This window comes from Leopardus geoffroyi, chromosome D1 (genome assembly GCF_018350155.1).
Source record: "Leopardus geoffroyi isolate Oge1 chromosome D1, O.geoffroyi_Oge1_pat1.0, whole genome shotgun sequence".
Classification (NCBI taxonomy): domain Eukaryota; kingdom Metazoa; phylum Chordata; class Mammalia; order Carnivora; family Felidae; genus Leopardus; species Leopardus geoffroyi.
In genome coordinates this window covers 27,681,801-27,701,634 of record NC_059329.1, presented here as the reverse complement: position 1 = coordinate 27,701,634, position 19,834 = coordinate 27,681,801, and positions in this window count along the sequence as shown.

Sequence of the window (19,834 nt, the reverse complement as noted above, 5' to 3'; positions counted from 1 at the left end):
TCCCTTGGAGTACAATAAGTTGGGCAACAGTAAGACCTTAGCTCTTCAAACAAATTACTTCAAAGAAACATGTTGTGCAACTTCATTGTATACTCTCTGCTGACCTATAAGTTGTCATTCAAAATAGTCACTATTCCTCATCCTCATTCCATAGAGAAGTCCAGGAAGATAATGCTTATTATCAACATTCAGAGGAGGTATTATTGTGGATGAATTTGAAGCAGTGGAAAAGGTAGGTAAATTCTGTGACTGGCTGGTATTATACATTTGATTAAAGAAGAAAGAAAGAAGGAAGGAAAGAATGAGAGAAATGCAGGGCAGGAGAAAAAGAAGACTATATAAAGTACACAACGGTAAAACTGAATAAAATGTACAAGGAAATTCCTCATAGGCATTGGACAGCAAAAAGCACAGAACAATAATTCTAGAGAGAAGGAAAACATCCAAGGTGAGCTTAACATTTGCATATGCTTCCTGACCAAGAACTCCTCTTGAACAAAGGCAGAGGGAAGTAGAACTCAAGCAGAACACGTCAGTCTCTCTGAGATCTGAAAATAGAAACCAGTGTTCAGGACTGCTGAAGCTCCATAAATTTTCAGGATAGGATAAAAGAGAGAGGGAGCTACATGGAAGGTGACCTCAAAGTGGTAAGAGTCCACAGAGCCTAACATAGAACGGATGCTCCAGGACTTAGAGGTGAATGGCTATACTAGATGTCCACACAATTGTAGGATATAGAGTAGATATATATTTTTTGACAGAGTAGATATCTAACTGAGAACCTTAGACATCCAGCTGATACCTCAGAAAGTCCATCCTTTAGAAATAAGAACCATATCCTAAAGTGAGAACCACATCTTAGTGCTAAAGACAAAACTGCACTGGATCTACCCTAATAAAGAATAAAAACAGGGGTGCCTGGCTGGCTCAGTCAGTTAAGTGTCTGACTTCGGCTCAAGTCATGATCTCATGGTTCATGAGTTCAAGCCCCATGTCAGGCTCTGTGCTTACAGCACAGAGCCTGGAGCCTGTTTCAGATTCTGTGTCTCCCTCTCTCTTTGCCCCTCCTGCACTTGCACTCTGTCTCTATCTCTTTCTTAAAATGAACAAACATTAAAAAAAAACAATAACAACAATCCCAACAGATTTAGATGGATCCACCAATAATTTTTTTGCTTACCAGAACGAAATCAATCTTTCTTTTAGAAAGGACAACATACTCCAGACTTATGATGTGTCACCACTAGGTCCAGTATACAATAAGAAATAACTAGATATGTAAAGAAGCAAGAAAATATGACCTATAATCAAGAAAAAAGTAAATGAAGCAGACTCTAAGATGACACAGATGTTGGAATTAGTAGACAAGAACTTTATTTTTTTTTTTCAACGTTTATTTATTTTTGGGACAGAGAGAGACAGAGCATGAACGGGGGAGGGGCAGAGAGAGAGGGAGACACAGAATCGGAAACAGGCTCCAGGCTCTGAGCCATCAGCCCAGAGCCCGATGCGGGGCTCGAGCCCACAGACCGCGAGATCGTGACCTGGCTGAAGTCGGACGCTTAACCGACTGGGCCACCCAGGCGCCCCTAGTAGACAAGAACTTTAAACAGCTATTATAAATATGTTCAAACATAATATAAATATAACCAAGTAAACAGATGGAAATTCAAGAAGAGATTTTAAAAAAAAGACTCAATAGACATCCTAACACTGAAATTGCAATATCTGAAATGAAATGTACTGAATAGGCTTAAAACAAATTAGAGATTTCAGAAAAAAAGAAAGGGAGGGTCATGGAGCTTAGACAGATCCTTATTATCCAAACTGAAGAGAGAAAAAGAAGTTTTTTTTTAATAAACATAACAGAGATTCCTTGTTCTGTGGAACAATCACAAGTGTTATAACATACATATGTTTCATTTCCAGAAGAAGACAAAATGGGGAATAAAACATTTAAAGAAATAACCAAAAAGTTTCCAAATAAACCAAAACTTCTGACCTTCAAATCCAAGGTCAGAAAAAAAACTAGGCACATTATATTTACATTGCTGAAACCCAATACAAATAATGAATCTTTTATTTCTGTTTGTTTGTTTGTTTGTTTGTTTGTTTGTTTGTTTTAGAGAGGGAGAGTGAGGTAGAGGGGCAGAAAGGGAGAGTGATTCTCAAGCAGGCTTTATGGTCAGTGCAGAGCCTGCCACAAGGCTTGATTCCGTGACCCTGGGATCATGACCTTAACCAAAATCAAGAGTTGGACTCTCAACCAACTGAGCCACCCAGGCACCCTGAAATAATCTTTTAGGGACACCTGGGTGGCTCAGTGGGTTGAGTGACAGACTCTTGATTTCCACTCAGGTCATGATCCCAGGGTCATGGGATTGAGCCCTGGGTCAAGCTCCATGCTAAGTGTGGAGCCTGCATAAGATTCTCTCTTTCTCTCCCTCTGCTTCTCTTTCTCTCTCCCACTCTTTCTCTCTCTGACAAATTTAAAAAGAAAGAAAAAAGAATCTTTTAAAATTCGAATGGAACAATGTATCAGACACAGTAGAACAATGATACCAATGATAGCTTATTTCCCACCAGAAACACTGAAAGCCAGAAAACAGAACAAATTCTATAAAGTGCTGAATAAAATGAAAACAGAAAACAAAAACAAAACCTGACAGTTACATAAAATTTTATGTATAGCAAGAATAATCTTTAAAATAAAAATTAAGGGGCTCCTGGGTGGCTCGGTCGGTTAAGCATCTGACTTCAGGTCAGGTCATGATCTCACGGTCCGTGAGTTCAAGCCCCACATCTGGCTCTGTGCTGACCGCTCAGAGCCTGGAGCGGATTCTGTGTCTCCCTCTCTCTCTGACCCTCCCTCGTTCATGCTCTGTCTCTCTCTGTCTCAAAAATAAATAAATGTTACAAAAAATTTTTAATAAGAATTAAAACAAAGTAAATATATTTTTAAGTAAGAAGAAATAGAAAGAATTCATGTTCAGAAGACCTTCACTGTAAGCACTACAAGATATTCTAAAAAGAATTCTTCAGGTTACAGAATGGAATTCTAATATGCAAGAAGGAATGAAGAGTACGAGAAGAGATAAATATCTAGATAAATATAAATATTAGATTTTCTTTTTTTAATGCCCTTAAAAAACAGCTGACTTCCTAAAGCAAAAATAAGACAATGTATTTTATGGTTTTAAAATATTTAAGAGTAAAATACATGAAAACAATAGCATACAAAATAAGGGTAAATGAAATTATACTCTTATAGAATGTTTACATTTTATATGATGAGATGCGATATTAACTCTAAGCAGACTTTGAGAAGATAATGATCATATAGCAATTCCTAGAACAACTATGAAAAACTCCAAAAGGTATGGCTAAAAACCCAATGGAATAAATATAATTGAACACTAAAGTTGATAAATTCAAAAGAAGCCATAAAAGGAGAGACTGAGATACAACAAAGAAAGATTAGGGGTGCCTGGGTTGCTCAGGTAATTAAGTGTCCAACACTTGATTTCAGCTCAGATCATGATCTCACAGTTTGTCGGATGGAGCCCCATGGCAGGCTCTGTGCTGACAGTGCAAAGCCTGCTTAGGAATCTCTCTTCCCCACCCCCTCTCTCTCCCTACCCTGATCACTCTCTCTCTCTCTCTCTCTCTCTCTCTCTCTCTCACACACACACACACAAAATGAATAAATAAAGGTTAAAAAAAAGAAAGATTGAACAAATGAAAAATAAATAGGAGGATGGTAGATTAAATCCAAAATCATCAATAATTATATTAAAAGCAAATGTACTACAAACTCCAAGTAAGAGAAGAAATTGCAGACTGGGAAAAGAAAACAAGACTCAATTATTTGTTGCCTACAAGAGATGCATTGTAAATATAAAGACCCTGATAAGTTGAAAGAAAAATAACGTAACAGATAATCACAAAAACAATAATCATCAGAAATCTTGTGTAGCTATATGATAACAGGCAAACACACATCTTGATAAAGAGTATTTTCAGAGACAAAGTGAGAAATATCACAATGATAAAGGAGATCAATTCTTATTGAAGATATAAAAATCCTGTAAGTGTTTATAATAATAGAGCATCAAAATACATGAAGCAGGAAATAACAAAAATAAAGATAAAAATAGAAAAACAGAGGTTTTTAATTTTTTAAATCAGAAGTTGTTAGAAATCCTAGGGAAACCATCAATAAGGAAAAACACTATTTCACTAGTTGTGAAACACTATAGGCTACCTTGATCTAATTGAAGTTTTTAGAACAATATAACCCTGAAACTATAGAATACACATATTTCAGGTATACATGATGTAACATATGTATACATATTGTTGATATGGACTATATATTAGATCATAAAATAAGTTTCAATAAATTTCAGAAGATTGAAATTTTACACGTTTTTTGACAGCAAAGCATTAAATAAGAAAATAATAAAAATAAGATAGGTAAAAATCCTCAAATATTTGGAAATTAAACCCCATAGGTCTAAATAATCTGTGGATCAAAATATAAAACTCGTAAGAGAAATTAGAAAATATTTTGAGCTGACTGGTAATAAAAATGCAACATACCAAATTCATATGAAGCCTCTATAATGGTGTTAGGAGGGAAATTTATTACTTTAAATATTTATGTGATAAGTAAAATAAATATTTAAAACTAACTGACCTAAGTTTTCATTATAAAAGCCAAAAGAAAAAAAAAGACAGAAATAGAAATTGTAACCCAAAATAAGTACAAGAAACATAGAACAAAAAGTGGTCTTTGAAAGATTAATAAAATTGGAAAACTCTGAACAAGATCAATCAAGAAAAATAGAGAATACTTATTACCACTATCAGAAATACAAGGGGATATTACTACAGATCCTACAGACATAAACAGGATAATAAATATTATAAAAACTTTACACCAATAAATTCAGCAACTTGGATGAAATGAACAAATTCTTGAAAACACAGTTTTATAAAGCTGACATAAAAAATATAGAAAATAAAAATAGCCCCATCTAGCTTTTTTTAAATGTAAAATTCGTAACACAAAGTAAATTTACAGTCCAGATGGTTTTACTACTAATTATATGGCATACTTAAGAAGTAATACAGTCATTCAGAAACTCCTTCAGAAAATGAAAAAAGGAGCATTTCACATTTGGTTTATGAAGCCAGCAAAACTCTGATTTCTAAACTTGACAAAAACATTTCAATTAAAGAAGTTTGTGATCAAATATTCCCCATGAACATAGACACAAAAATCCTTCACAAAATACTAGCACATCACACCCGTCAATATACAAGAGTTTTAAATTATGACCATGTCGTATTATACCAAGAAAACAAGCTTTTTTTAACATTCAAAAAGTCAATCAATATAATTTACCATGTTAACAAAACATGGGTGAAAAACTATATATTATATGAATAGATGACCATTTTAACTTAAAAATCATTTGACAAAACTCAACATCCATTCATGGTTAAAACAGAGCAAAATAGGAATAGAAGGGAACTTAATCTAATAAAAGTCATCTACAAAAATTTCCGATTAACATCATTCTTAATTATGAAATATTGAACTCTTTCCCCTTTACATCAAGAAAAGAGTGAGAATGTTTTTTTTTTAATTTCTCATACTTAACATTCTATTAGAGGTTCTAACCAGTAAGATGAAGCATGAAAAGTACATTAAAAGCATTAAGATTCAAAAGGAATGAATTCTGTTTACTCATATAAATTGTAATGGTTTATGCAGAGAATCTTAAGGAATCTATCTATTAGAATTTAGAAGTGAATAAAATAAGGTCACAGAATACAAAGGCACTATACAAATATCAGTATGCAAATTTTGGATAATGAAATTTTAAAATGTTATTTGCAGTAACATTATGAGACATACAATATTTAGAAATAAAATTAACAAAGGATGTGCCAAATATCTACATTGAAAACTGTAAAATATTGCTGATATTAAAGAAAATAAAAATAAATGAAGAGATATATGATGTTCACAGATTAGAAGATTCAATAATGTTTAAGTGTCAATTATCCCCAAATTTACTATACAGTCAATGGAATCCAAGTAAAAATTCCAACCAGACATTTTACAGACATTAGCAAATTGATTCTAAAATGTGTATAAAAATGCAAAGGGTCTAGAATAGTCTAAATAATCTTAAAAAGAACAAATTTGGACAACTCGCATTACCTGGTTTCCAGGCTTACAAGATTTTACTGGGGTGTCGATTATACAGATGTATATATTTTTCAAAAATATTGAATATTGAGGTCTGAATATTTTCAGACCTCATTCAAGTGTGAGGTCTGAGCCTGTAACTGTATGTAAATTTCATCATAATAAGGAAAATAATAAATAATTGCAATTTCCTGTTGGTGGACTCCATCACAAGAAGGTAAGTGGACTTTCAAGTGAATATAGATGACATACGTAACAAATTCTTTCTTTCTCTCTCTCTCTCTCCTTTAGTAAAATAACCCTGATGGATTATTCTATGTCATCTTGGATAAACTGAAAAAAAAAAAAAAAAAACTATCCAAGAATCCCTTTTCTATATATTTCCAAGTTAGCATTGGCTAAAACAAGAATTTTCACAAGATTTGAGAGGCAAAAATGAAATAGTAACTAATAACCAGATGTGATGATAGACACATGCAGAATTGGCCGATGCATCTTATCTTGTTTTCATTCTCACCTGCTCCTCATCCAGCCATTTTTCTTAACTATGGACCCTGCTGAGCAACATCAGACTCAGGCTCACCACCAGACACCTGTCTGAGGACCCACACAGATAATAGCTGCAGAGAGGCAACATTCTCCATAGCCCTTCCCCAAAGTTCCCTTTTAAATTTCCACATCAGAGCCTGGATGTACTTTCTGATTGTCTTTTTGGTCACAGGCTCATTTTTTCTGTTCTTCCAACTAACTCCCTTTTGAGTCTTCACTTTTCCAGTTCCCTCCCAATTGTATGATATCTAACTGCCGAGATAAATCTCTTATCCTGGAACAGTTTCAGGGACTCTGATTCCCTAACTTGTGATATAACAACCTTTCTTCTCTGATGTTGGAGCTGGTTCACTTAATGAGAGGAAAGGGTGATGTGGGCTTAATGTACCACATGCAGGTAGAGGAATGGAGTACGACCCTATGGTAAAACTACTGCAGGGATAGACCTCAAAAAGATGACATTAAACCTCAGATGAGCTTTCATGTATCATTAGAGCATCCTAAAATCATAAGATATGCCCTTGTATGAAAATACAGAAAGATTCTTATTTCAAAACAGAAGGTTGGGAACAACCTGTCTTAGGTCTTTGAGTCTTTTGACTGAAAAGTCAAAGTGCTGAGAGCTAATAAAAGTGTGTGTGTGCATATAGGCATACATTTGTACTGACTTCTAAAAAATTGAAAAACAATGTACATCTTTTTGAACAGGAAAAAAAGAACAATATGTCAGAAACAATTAACATGGTCTTTGTATTTAGAAAATTATGGATCCTTAGAAAAATCATCTTACATTCTCATTTTCTATTTACCATAAAATTGGATATCAGACCAGTCCCAGCTTCTTCATAAAAGGATAGAAAATAACTCATTTCTGCTACATGCTAATCATACTTTGTGCAACTGTCCTATAAAGAAAGTGTTATTAGCTTCATTCTACAAATTAAACTGTGACACAGGGATATTCAATAACTTAATTAGATCCATACAAGTTCTAGGAAGAAGAGCCATGATCTTATCTCATGTCTGTCTGAGTGACTCCAAGATTCAGTCTTTCCACTAAACCACTCTCATTCTGAGCTTGTACCTCCATTTGAGAAAAGGAGAAAAGCTGATGTGTAGATGTTATCCCTGTGAAATTATTTTGAAATAATTGTAAAGAAAATAATTTTTAAATGCTTCCAGACTTTGACACACGTTTATCTGTTCCTGGTCAAATTAGTCACTTTGAGAGAGTATAGATATATCCAAATGGGTTTAACAATAATGCTATTTTCCAAAATATTTTTGGAACTCCTTTCCCAAAATTGCAGAATTATAACACAACTGCTATATATATACATACATATATACATGTCATATATATCATATACATATACATATATGCACATACACACATGTATCTATATATACAATATACATGCATACACAAATTTTTTGTATTAATATATACACAAATTTTATGCATGTAGATAGACATATAGATGTATATGGAACCCACTTTCCTCTATATTCTCTAATGCACACATGAGAGGCAACTTTTTTGAAAAACAACACATGTATCAGGCATACTATGGTTGGAAGAGCTGCATCAGAAAGAGAGTTGAACAATATGGCCTTAATGTCCTCTCCAACACTGAGATTCCCTGTAATATAATTTGTTATGTTTGCTTTAAAAAAATTCACTCTATTACATTATGGTCACACCTCATGAAAAGCACTATGCAAATGGAAGGTGGATTTTTGTTATGAATAATAATATTATAATTGGCCTTTTAGTAGAATCTCTAATTGCTGAATTAATTTCCATCAGCTCTCACTATGAGGCCAGATAAGCCCCTGTTAAGTGTTCTTATAGCACCCTGATTTCTTATTTAGCAGGAGTCATACTTACTTTTTTGGTGTCCAAAGTCCCCTCTAGATCTTAAGTTCCTTAATGGCAAAGGCATACCTGTTCATCACTTGAATTGGACTGGCATCAGAAGAAAACAATAAATATTTTTAAATGAACCATAAATATTTGTTGAATGACAAAACCATAGCCTGTGGAATCAATCTGAAAACATTCCCCTGTTCTATCACTCCTGTGGAAATAATTTATGTGACATTTATTAAAGGCTCCCCATGTGAAAGGCAGGAAGTGGTTCTTATGTGGGGGAGAGTCCTTGCATGTAGGAAGCATGCAGCTTAGCAGGCAAGCTAGTAAACACCTTACACAACCAGAGCTGAGCCAGACTGTAGGAATGGCACACACTTCAGAGGAATTTGTTCCACCTGGGGTACATGGAGAGGGAAGGGCACATGGAGGCAAAGAAGCATTTCTGGTATCTCTCTCTCAAAACTGCAGAATTGTAGTACTATATATATATATATATATATATATACACACACACACACACACACGTAAATGTATATATATACACACACATACATACATACATGTATACATGTATATATACAAAGAGAAAATCATGAGCAAAGACACAATGCAGATATATGCAAAACTTTTTGAACACAACTGTGCAGCCCAGATTGGCTAAAACATATGGTCTGTGGTGGGGAGGGTGGGGCACAGAATTAGACGTTGATTTTAGTCAGGTGAAAAGAGCCATCATTGCTAGGTGTGATAGGCTGAATAATGGTCACCAAAACACCCAAACTCTAATCCCTGGAATCTTAATGTTACTTTATGTGGCATATGTGGCTTTGCAGATGTGATGAGATTATACTGGATTATGCCAATAGACCCTAAATGTAAAGTAAATGTCTATAAAGACAGGTGTCCTTTTAAGCAGAAGGCAGGGGAAGTTTCAGAGTGGCAGAGAAAGCAATGTGACAATAGAATAGAAAAAGAATTTAAGATATTATCCTGCTGACCTTAAAGATGGTGGAAGGGAACATGGGCCAAAGAACATAAGGAATACAAGCCAAGGAGTGGGAAAAGGTGAGGAAACAGATTCTTTTCTGAAGCCTGCAAAAGGAGCATGGCCCAGAAAACACCTTGGTTTCACCATGGCCCAGTGAAATGCATTTCAGATTTCTGATCTCCAGAGCTGTAAGAGAATGAATATGTATTGTTATAAGCAACCACGTTTGTGGTAATTTGTTATAGCCATCAAAGGAAATTAATATAACCAGGTTAAGGCATTTGAGTGTTATTTGTTAAGTAATGAAGAGAGCCATAAAAATTCAGGTGGAAATAGATTGAAGGAAGGCAAATAGAAGGGGTGTGATGAGGAAAAAGTGAGGAACGGCAGCTTGATTTTAGAAATGGGTAAAATCTCCCTGGATATTTTGTTAGCAAAGCATTTTGGGATCCTCTGGGATGAAAGGTGCTAGAGAAAATGTAATAACGCTAATAAATATTCTATGATTTCTCTGGAACATGTCCTCGGGTGAACTACAAGGCAGCTCTAAATGTTACGATAAGAGATGTGGGAGACTCAGCAGTTTGGGGTCTCAGGGGTGCCATAGAAACCATGACTATGTTTGTCTCTGTTCCCTGGGGACTGGAATCCTCACATGTCTTCCTCCCCAAGCCATAATTCACAGGAGCTCTGGGGAGCAGCAGCAAAGGGCAGAGTCAAGAGCCGTTCAAGGCAACAATAACAGGAAAATAGTGTCATGAATTATTTAGCATTTAGCCAAGGCAGCTCAAGACCCATTCCAAACACTGAGCAAGTTACGACAGGGTTAATCCATATGGGTTTGTCATGAGTTGTTAGCCTAGATCACTAAAGTTTATGTTGGAGACATTTGTCCATGCCAGGGGCTAAGACCGGCTGATTCAGCTCCCTCACAGGTCAAAAACTGGCAGTTGAGGCTTCTACCACCATCAGACCTGCTGATTCTGCTCCTTCACAGGTCAAAAACTGGCAGTTGAAGCTTCTACCACCAAAAGGCTGATTTTTAAACCTTCATCATCTTCCAGAAGTCCTTAAAGACTCAGAAGAGGCCGTGACTTTGAAGGAAAAGAGCCCCACATTTCAAAACATAGAGTATTCATTCTATCTTGGAGCTGAAGGGAACCTTAGAGATCATATCACACAAACCTCTAATTTCGTATCTGAGAAACCCAAGGGAAGGGATGTCAAATGACCCAACAGAAAAGCCTCTGTTTTCCCAGCCAGGGATCCTACTACTGGACCATACCCCTCCAGGCAATTTCTCCTTGGGAGCAGGAGATTCATATATCACCTGGAGCTGATGTTTCGGAGAAATATCCCAATATCCCTGCCTTCTGGAGAAGGAAGGGACTTCTCCACAGGAATCTGGATTCTCTTTCAATATCTGGGTTCATTTTTTAGCTAAGCCCACCCATAAGCACAATTAATGGAAAAGGAGCCGTGAGCATGGAGTCAAATGGACCTGCATTCAAATTCTAGTCCTGTCATTTACTTGCTGTGTGATCACAAGCAACTCATTTGACCTCTCTGATCCCCAGTTTCCTTAGGTGTAATATGGGAAAATAATGTTTACCTCAGAGTTGCTATGAAGATTCAGTTGAATAATACAATGAACACAAAATGGCTTAATAGAATGCTTAGAATATACTGGAACACAAGTATGAATATGAAGGCTTCCAAAAATACCTTCATTCACAGCCTGTTGTAAATATCTCAAAATCTACAATTAGCAATATAGACCTTAGGTTTTAAAAGGACTTCAAGTCTCTGAGAATTCCCATTAAAATAAAGACACCCTCAAGCCAATATTACCTCAAGCCAATATTACTTAACACCTCAGCAGGAATTAATTGCTAAGGGGAAACAATTGAGGTCCTACAGAAGTAAGAGAAAAGAGGTATAGGGAAAGGAAACAGAGAAGAGATTTGTGCTAAATTCAACCAAACATTTATCAAATTCTCAATTTGCTTTGGACCAAAGGGACACAGCAGTTGGAAATCCAATGAAATTTTGAAATTCTAAAACAATCCTAAACGTGATGTTTATTTTTGTGTTTCCATGCTTCGATAGGGGAAAAGGGCAAGGCCCACCAAGCTCTCCTAAAAGTGACACTATTTGGGAACTTGTGTCCTGAAGGCAGGGAATCTGCACCTGCCCACTTCATTCATTTCTTCATTCATACCTCTGGCTTTTTCACTTGACACACACTTATTGAACCCTTGGAGACCTAAAGAGTAATAAAGCAGCAACCTCTCTTGAAGAATTGACCTTCAATTCAAAGATACAGATTTGAAGCAAGCAATTATAATACAATGTGATAAGTGCTTTATAGGAGTATGAATGAAAACAGATAAGGAAAGGATTTTTTCTGGCTCAGGGGTTTGGAAATAGGGGGAAACCAGAAGGCTTCACAAAGAGAAGCCATCTGAGTGTTCATGTGGGCCAACAATCTGTGGTTAGGAAGAACATTCCGAGACAGGATAGTATTAGCCAAAAACAGAGATGTGTAAGGGCCAGGCACATTTGGTGGTCCTGCCACTTCAGGAGTCATTCCAGTTATGAATTTGTTGTCTCTCAGCTCAGAAGCACTATCTTACTTGGCCATGTGGTGCCGGGGCTGGGGATCTACAGACTACTTGTCTCCTCTGTCAGCAGGCTCCCTGTTAGGTCCCACAGACAGGGACCACTAGGGTGAGGCTGTAAGGCAGGGGGAAGTATGAGACTTGGCCCTTCCTGTTGGCTTGTTCTTCCTGTCAACACTGTCCCATTAATGGCTCATCACCCTGACAGCAGTAATTGGTTCCAACCTCTTGGGTCCTTTGACTCCCAGACTTGTTGTGCCCCATGGAAATATGAGTCCCACTACGGCAGCTCCTCTTCATCAGAGAGTTAAGCCCAGAAGCATGAGGGCCATTCTCTGAACTCATGAGTTACAGTGGAAGCTGAATAACTGCTCCCCTTCAGAGATGTGAGGACCTCTTCCAATGGACCCCTCTTCTGAGCTCCTGAGGTACTGACAGCCCATGGGGTATCTCTACCTCCTTAGAGATCTGAGCCTAATCTCCACAGAGCTCTTTCTCTGAGCCTCTAGGTTCTGATAATCCCAGTGTCTTCCCTTTCACGCCACAACTGTAAGACTGGTAGCTGCTTCCTGTAGTTACAACCTCTGCAATGCCTCAGAGTCTGCTTTTTGTTTCTGTGAGGACTCTAACCCAATTAATTCCCATTCTAAATTTTCTCTGTCAAGATACCTAGACATGTTTCTGTTTTCCTGCCTGGATTCTGCCTGATATTCCACACATGAGATACAAGATGAGGCTGGAGACCTAGGATGAGAACTGGATTGTGGAGGGCTTTATATCCAATCAACAGTGTTTGACTCCATTTTATAAATAAGGAATGAGGACCCCCTGCAGGTGTCTAGGAAGAAGACATTATTATAAAGGTGATAAAGGCTGTGTTGGCAGTGGGTCACAGGACTAGAGAACGGGTGACTGAGGCCGGCAGATGAACTGGAAGGACATTTTAATAACACAGGCATGGGATGTCAAGAACCTGGCCATGGCAGAGAAATAATGACAACAGAACATATTTGAAAAACAATTACAAGGCTTCATTCTTTTGGTAGGCAATACAGATGGCTTTGAAGGGAACAGGCTTAGGATTCTGTATTTCATCAGATATGACTCTTACCCTTTCTCTATAGGTTCAAGAGATGTGGTATCTGAAAGAGAAACAGGTCCTTGAGGCAGTGGGACACTGAGGTAAAGACGTAGACATTGGGTTGGAATTCTGCTTCCACCACAGTCTAGGGAGAATATGGTATAAAATACTTAATAATCAGGTCTCAGTTCCCTCACCTTCAAAATGGAGCAAATTATACCTACATCAAATGGGTTTTTAAGTGCCATGTTTCCCAAACTGACTGACCATTAGAATTATCTGGAGAGCCTTTGAAAAATGTCAATTATCAGACCTTGCCCTAGATACTGAATTAAAGTTTCTCAAATATGAGTCCTGAATATCTGATTTTTTTTTCAGTCTCCCAGGTGATTTTAGCAGAAAACTATCTGAGGGAACCACTGACTTAGAATTTATTATGGATAATGCACATGACTGTGTCTAGCTCACAATTTGCTGCCAATGCCCTACCTATATTTGCTCTTGGCACTTAGAACTGGTATATGCAAGTGGCCTCCTCATACAACCACCTGCAACTCTACCTGAGAGGTTTTTCCTGTTGCAGGATCATGCTTTGCCCTCAGGGAAGGCAACCCAAGGGCATATTCTACACACTGGAACTGAGTCCTAGCTGCTCACAGAAGCAACTTGCTCATTATTGCACACTGTGTAGGTTACCTTCCTTCCTTCCCTGTCTCACTCAAACAATCGTCTACCAATACATCCAGACATCACATTCCAAATAAACTATTTATATTCAAATTCTTTTCTCAGGCCAACTTCTGAATGAACCGAACCTAAAATACGAAGTTAGTCACTGTTAGAGTCTTTCTCCTTCATACCCTACAATCTAAGCCTCAGCAGATAGGAATGATTACCTATCCCACCTTGGTAAGGTGCTTTAGAGAGGACAACAATCCTCTACAGACATTTTTTATCTTATCTGATCATTACAAAACCTTGGGCATTAGGTAGATACTAGGATTACCAGTACTAGTATTCCATTTCCATGAGGAAACTGAGACCCCAATTGTTAAATGGCTTACATAGAGCACATAGAAAGTAGTAATACCAAGGTTTAAATTTTAGTTTTTCCATAAAAGCAACATTTCTGAGAATCTAATGAAATGTGTATGTCCTCTCTTAATCCATCCCCCCAAGTGTAGACGCTGACCAACTCAGAAATTTTCATATATTCCAGGATTTCATATATTCATGGACTTCAGGTGTGCCCATGCATTCCCGTAAGAGCCAGATGTTGAAGGTCTATAGACTTAGGGCAATGATCCCTGAATTTCTGGCAGGCTATCCATTTCTTCTCACCAGTATTACTTTTCTTCCAAGATTTCACTCAAGGCCACACAGCCTACCATTTGCTTTTTTTTGATGTTTTGAGTTAGACTATGAGGGGAGAGCAGTGCTTATCAATACCTGGCCAACATTATATATATAAGGAGGGAAGGAGAAAGGCCCCTGCTATCTGAGAGTATTCATCAACAGACAGAACTGGCAACCAATAATCAAACTATAAGAACAGCAAAAACAAATACATACATACATACATACATACATCTTTGAATAGATTCATTTTCAGAACCCAGTCTGCAACAATAATAGATACTCAATAAATGGAGGTGTTTTGGTGCCGAGAATGTTATAAGAGTTTATTTTTGAAAGAATACCTCTTTTTTATTCATCAGGAAAGACTTTCAAAAGGTGTCAACTCATGTGGTATTTGAAACATGAAGATCTTAACCAGTGCTTTGACAGTGGTCATTTACAAATTCAGCTTCTTAGGTTCACTAGCATGGGCAAGTCACCTAAACTCTCTTTGTTTCACCTTTTTCATCTGTACAATGAAGATTATCGTAGTACCTATTTCATCATGTTGTTATGTAGAAGAAAGAAGTTGATACCTATACAACTCTAAGAACAATTGTTAGCACTCAGCAAGAACTTGGGAAGTATCCATTATTTGCCTTGGAAATGCTTCCCATGGAAAACAAATCTCAGCTCAAAGCTTATGTGATAACCCTTAATAGGGGGAGGGGATGGTTAAAATTCCAGGAAACAAAATGAGGGGAAAATGAAGAGAAACAGGGAAAGAGGGAATGCAAATACAAGGTCCAAAGTCCTGTGTTAACAAAATGACCACAGCTTCACAAGAAGACATCACTGGTTTTTCATCCCAATGGTCACCTCCTGAACAGCCACACAGAAACACTGCCTTTAAGAATAAGCTATTAGGAAGACAAAAACTAGGCATTCCCTCTCTTATCTTCTTTACATCTCTTGTCTTTTACTAGTCATAGTTCTGTGCTATGCGACCAGGCCTGCCCATGTCACTTCTGGACAAGTCAGGGCCTCTGTGTTCCTGATTGATTCAGACCAAGGCCCAGGAAAGTGGCAAAGGCCTCAGGGAGAGGGCATCAGAAGTGGCCAGACAGATCTAGGACATCACATTAACTGGGTCCCCTACAGTTATTATTGTAGTTCTATCAAACGTGTTATTTTCAAACATGCATGTTTATCCTTTTCTGCCAACAAAGTTGCTGCATTCTTATCTACCTGGTCCTGAACAGAAGTTTCTCTCCTATTTTTTGCTCCAATCACAGAAACATTAGATTAAAGCTTCCATCACTGAATTGAATTTCAATTCCATGAAAGGACCACAGTGAATCTATAAGAAGAAATGGATTTGTGGCCAACAATCAGATGTGTGGCTAAGATTAATGGAGGTTTTTCATTTTGAAACTAAAGATAGAACGTTTCCTCTCAGGCTTTCTAGAACACTGCATTTTAGAACTGAACTACAGCTGGAGAAAAGGTCTACCCAGAAGAATTCAGGCTATCTTCAGCTCCAGAATCTCAATACTGATCAACAGAGGCTAAACATAAGAACCTGGAAGTATTCAAACTGGAAACAGAAAGGCTCGAGGTAATGCACAAGTTTCACAGGTTGGGGTGAGACATAGTTTGGTATGCAAGAAGTCCATTAGGGATCAATAACTGAAAGAAAGGGAGGAAGCATGATTGGGCAGAGGAAGAGAGGAACTGTCATGCAGACCCAACAAGCTCAGCCAACCCACCCCACCAAGGAGCTCTGAAGCAAGTAGTACCTGTCACAGTTACCCTGTGTTGGGCCCAATGGCCAGGACTTTGTAAACCACCTGGCTCAGGCACTAAGTATATGTTTCCTCAGAATGATATGATCTCAGGTGACGGTGACACCCACCATTTCAGCTGAGATGGACCCTGAGAACCTGAGGGTGGGAAAATATCTGTCTCACATCTAGGCAATAAGTCTCTCCTGAAGGGAATATGGGTGATGTGTTTCCCTGTGCTGGCCACAATGGCTTATCTAGCTGCATGACTCTCATCCAAGAGGATCCTGGTCACCATGCCATTCTCAGGGCTGGGTTGCTAGACCTGTCCATTTATAGTCACAATTAGACAAGGCAATACCAAGAAATATCTCCTATATTGTTCCCTGGCCCCATTGTATCCAACACCTCTATCCAATCGTGATTATTGGGATCAGTTATGCAAACTTGGTGTCTCCTTTTCTTGTCCATTAATCTATGAATACAGATGCCCAAATGGCCAAATGGTAAATCCATAACATATAATTCATTGAAAATCTTGCTGTGTTCCCAGTGAAAGTATATCCTTAGGGGAACTAGGACCTTTGACCCTGAAGAGTCTAGAGTTGTACAAGTTCCCCTGTGGGTATTAAGGGTGTCCTAGTGGAGTCAGTCCTGCTTCCACCTTTCAGTTCTTGGGCTCATGTTTTTTTTTTTTCTGTTGGGAACACAGTGCTACATAAATATTTTTGATTCAGTGGATATAATGCATATCAGAGGATGGCACTTCATTCTTACATAATGATGGCTCCAAACTAATGCTTCATCTATGCCTTTAGCAAGCCATCCCAATGGTCTATCAGTTCAACAGAATCTTGGTAGTATTGAATGTGATGTCTAATGTATCCCATGATAATGGGACCACTCTATACATTTTTTGCTGTAAATTGGATTTCCTACCCTGGCACAAGGAAATGTGGGATTCAGAACTGGTGGATCAAACTCTTCATATACTGTCTGCTGACAGTGCTTGCTGAGACCTTCAGACCAGAAAGGTAAATCCATGACTAAAATATATGTGTATTCCTCTGAAGATGAAACCCAGGCTCTTTCAGGATGGAAAATAGCTAGAATTAATTAAATATTTATCCCCCCCCACCCAATTTTTTATGTTGAAACCCTAACATCCAATATGATGGTATTAGGAAGTAGAACCTTTGGGAGATGCTTAGATCATAAGAGTAGAATACTCATGAATGGGAATAGGGTCCTTATAAAAGACACTTCAGGGAGCTCCTTTTCCATGTCAGCCATGTGAGAACATAGCAAAAAGATAGGAATCTATAAACCAGGAAACAGGCTCTCATCAGATACCAAATCTGTTGGCACTTTGATCTTGCACTTTCCAGCCTCCAGAACTGTGAGAAATAAACTTCTGTTGTTCATAAGCCAATCCGTGGTATTTTTGGAAGGCAGCTGTGCTTACCCCTATACCACCAACGCCATGGTATTTTTGTTATAGAAGCGAGAACAGTATAAGATGGTGGCCAACTTACCCTCAAATGTTCAGTTGGTCTCCTTAAGGAATCCTACCATTTTGAAATCTCAGCATTATTTTCTGTTGCTGGCAGGTTGAGCACTCAGCAATGGCAGAAATCAGAATTGGTAAGTGGGAATCCCTGTTGTTGTGTCTATGCACACTCTTCATCCTTGCCACCATGACCCCTTCATCTATATACCCGTGGCTAATGTCAACTTTCCATTTTGTCTTGGCAGTTGTTATGTGCCTCTTCCTTGGCAGTTAATCTCTGGTGGGCATTAACATGTGATACAAAGATCCTCACACATGGCATTCACTTCCATATGCCGATTCACATGCTCCTACCCTAGCCTTCTCAGTCTCCAATTTCCTATCTTTGTCATTCCAGGTCAGCCAATCAGAATCACAGGTATTAATAACCAGAGCCCTTCCCACGATCTAACAGACCTGCCTTGGTTGGGTTGTTAACTCAGTAATTAGAGCTCAGCTGCTCTCCCTCAGATTCCTGGGCTTAGTCCTCAGCTTTCCCGGCCCACCTGCTAGAGAATTTTTGTATGCAACCAAAGACGCCCTCTGGCTTTCACACCTGGCTTTCAATTGCCTGTTGCTCTCAGCTGTTTATTTTCACTCTGTGAAGCATCAATAACCCTTAGCAATAGCCATCCAATCCTGTTATCCTTATAGTTAATATTTTCTCCACACCTTTCAAACACCTGATGTATTGTTCCCATTGTGCATTCCCTTCAGCCAGTACACCACCAGTGAATGGTAACCATTGGACCCCCACTTTGTGCCAGAGACTCTATTTGGCCCACTTGCCTCCAGTGAAAGAGTCCTCTTGCTAGCCAAGAAGTGAGTTGAGCCAACTCCAAAATCTCATCACAAACTACATCTTAGTATGCAAACTATATCCTGGTTTAGTACCATCCTAGGCTGGATTCTCTAAAACAGACTCTGAAATGGAATTTAAAGTATAATATATTAGTCAGTAGTCAACATCTACAAAAATAAAGAAAAAAAAAGTGTTGGAAAGAAGGAAGTCCAACTGGGATGCAGACCCTTCAAAGCCTCAGCAAACCCCCAGGGAGCTTTGGAGTGACCTTTGCCCATCAGTGTTGTCCTTCTCAGGTTAGGATGACTGGGCCGCTATGCCTCCACCTGACTCTGTCACCAGATGTGGGCTGCTCTGGGAACAGCATGACCAGTGAGGCATCCAGCCATCTGCAATTGAGACGGAGCCTTAAGGGGCTGAGATAGGCTGATTGCCAAGGGCATGCCGCTGAGCTGGGCAGTGTGTTCTAGGGTCTGGACAGTGCCTCTCCACTTTTCCATGCTCATCATACTCAAGAAGTACTGTATCCACATTCCAATCTTAACTTTGACCATTTCAAGCCAGAATGTACCTTCAGTGGCATCTCTGTTCCTCTCTGCACCTCTTTGTCACTGATAAGAACTTACAGGAGAGTGACTAGAGTCTATCTAGAATACAGGGCTCTTGATTACTAGTCTCTGATTAACAGTCCTTACTTATTCAGGTATTTATCAAATGTTCTTCTCACCTTCAGGGCATGTTTTTGTTGTATATGATGTCTGTACATTTTATGAATATTTAACTTTGTAGATAGCCTCCCTCAGGCTGCAAGCAAAATGCCATGTGCCCCGCGGGTCTTCATTTAGATAATAATTAACTAAAAGGGAGAGAATGAAGACCTGCTGTGTACCCTAGAATTCCTCTTGTGTTCTCTCTCTCTCTCTCTCTCTCTCTCTCTCTCTCTGTCTCACACACACACACTCACACACACATACACATGCAAACACCAGCTGGCATTTGATTAGCATTACCACACTACAGTGT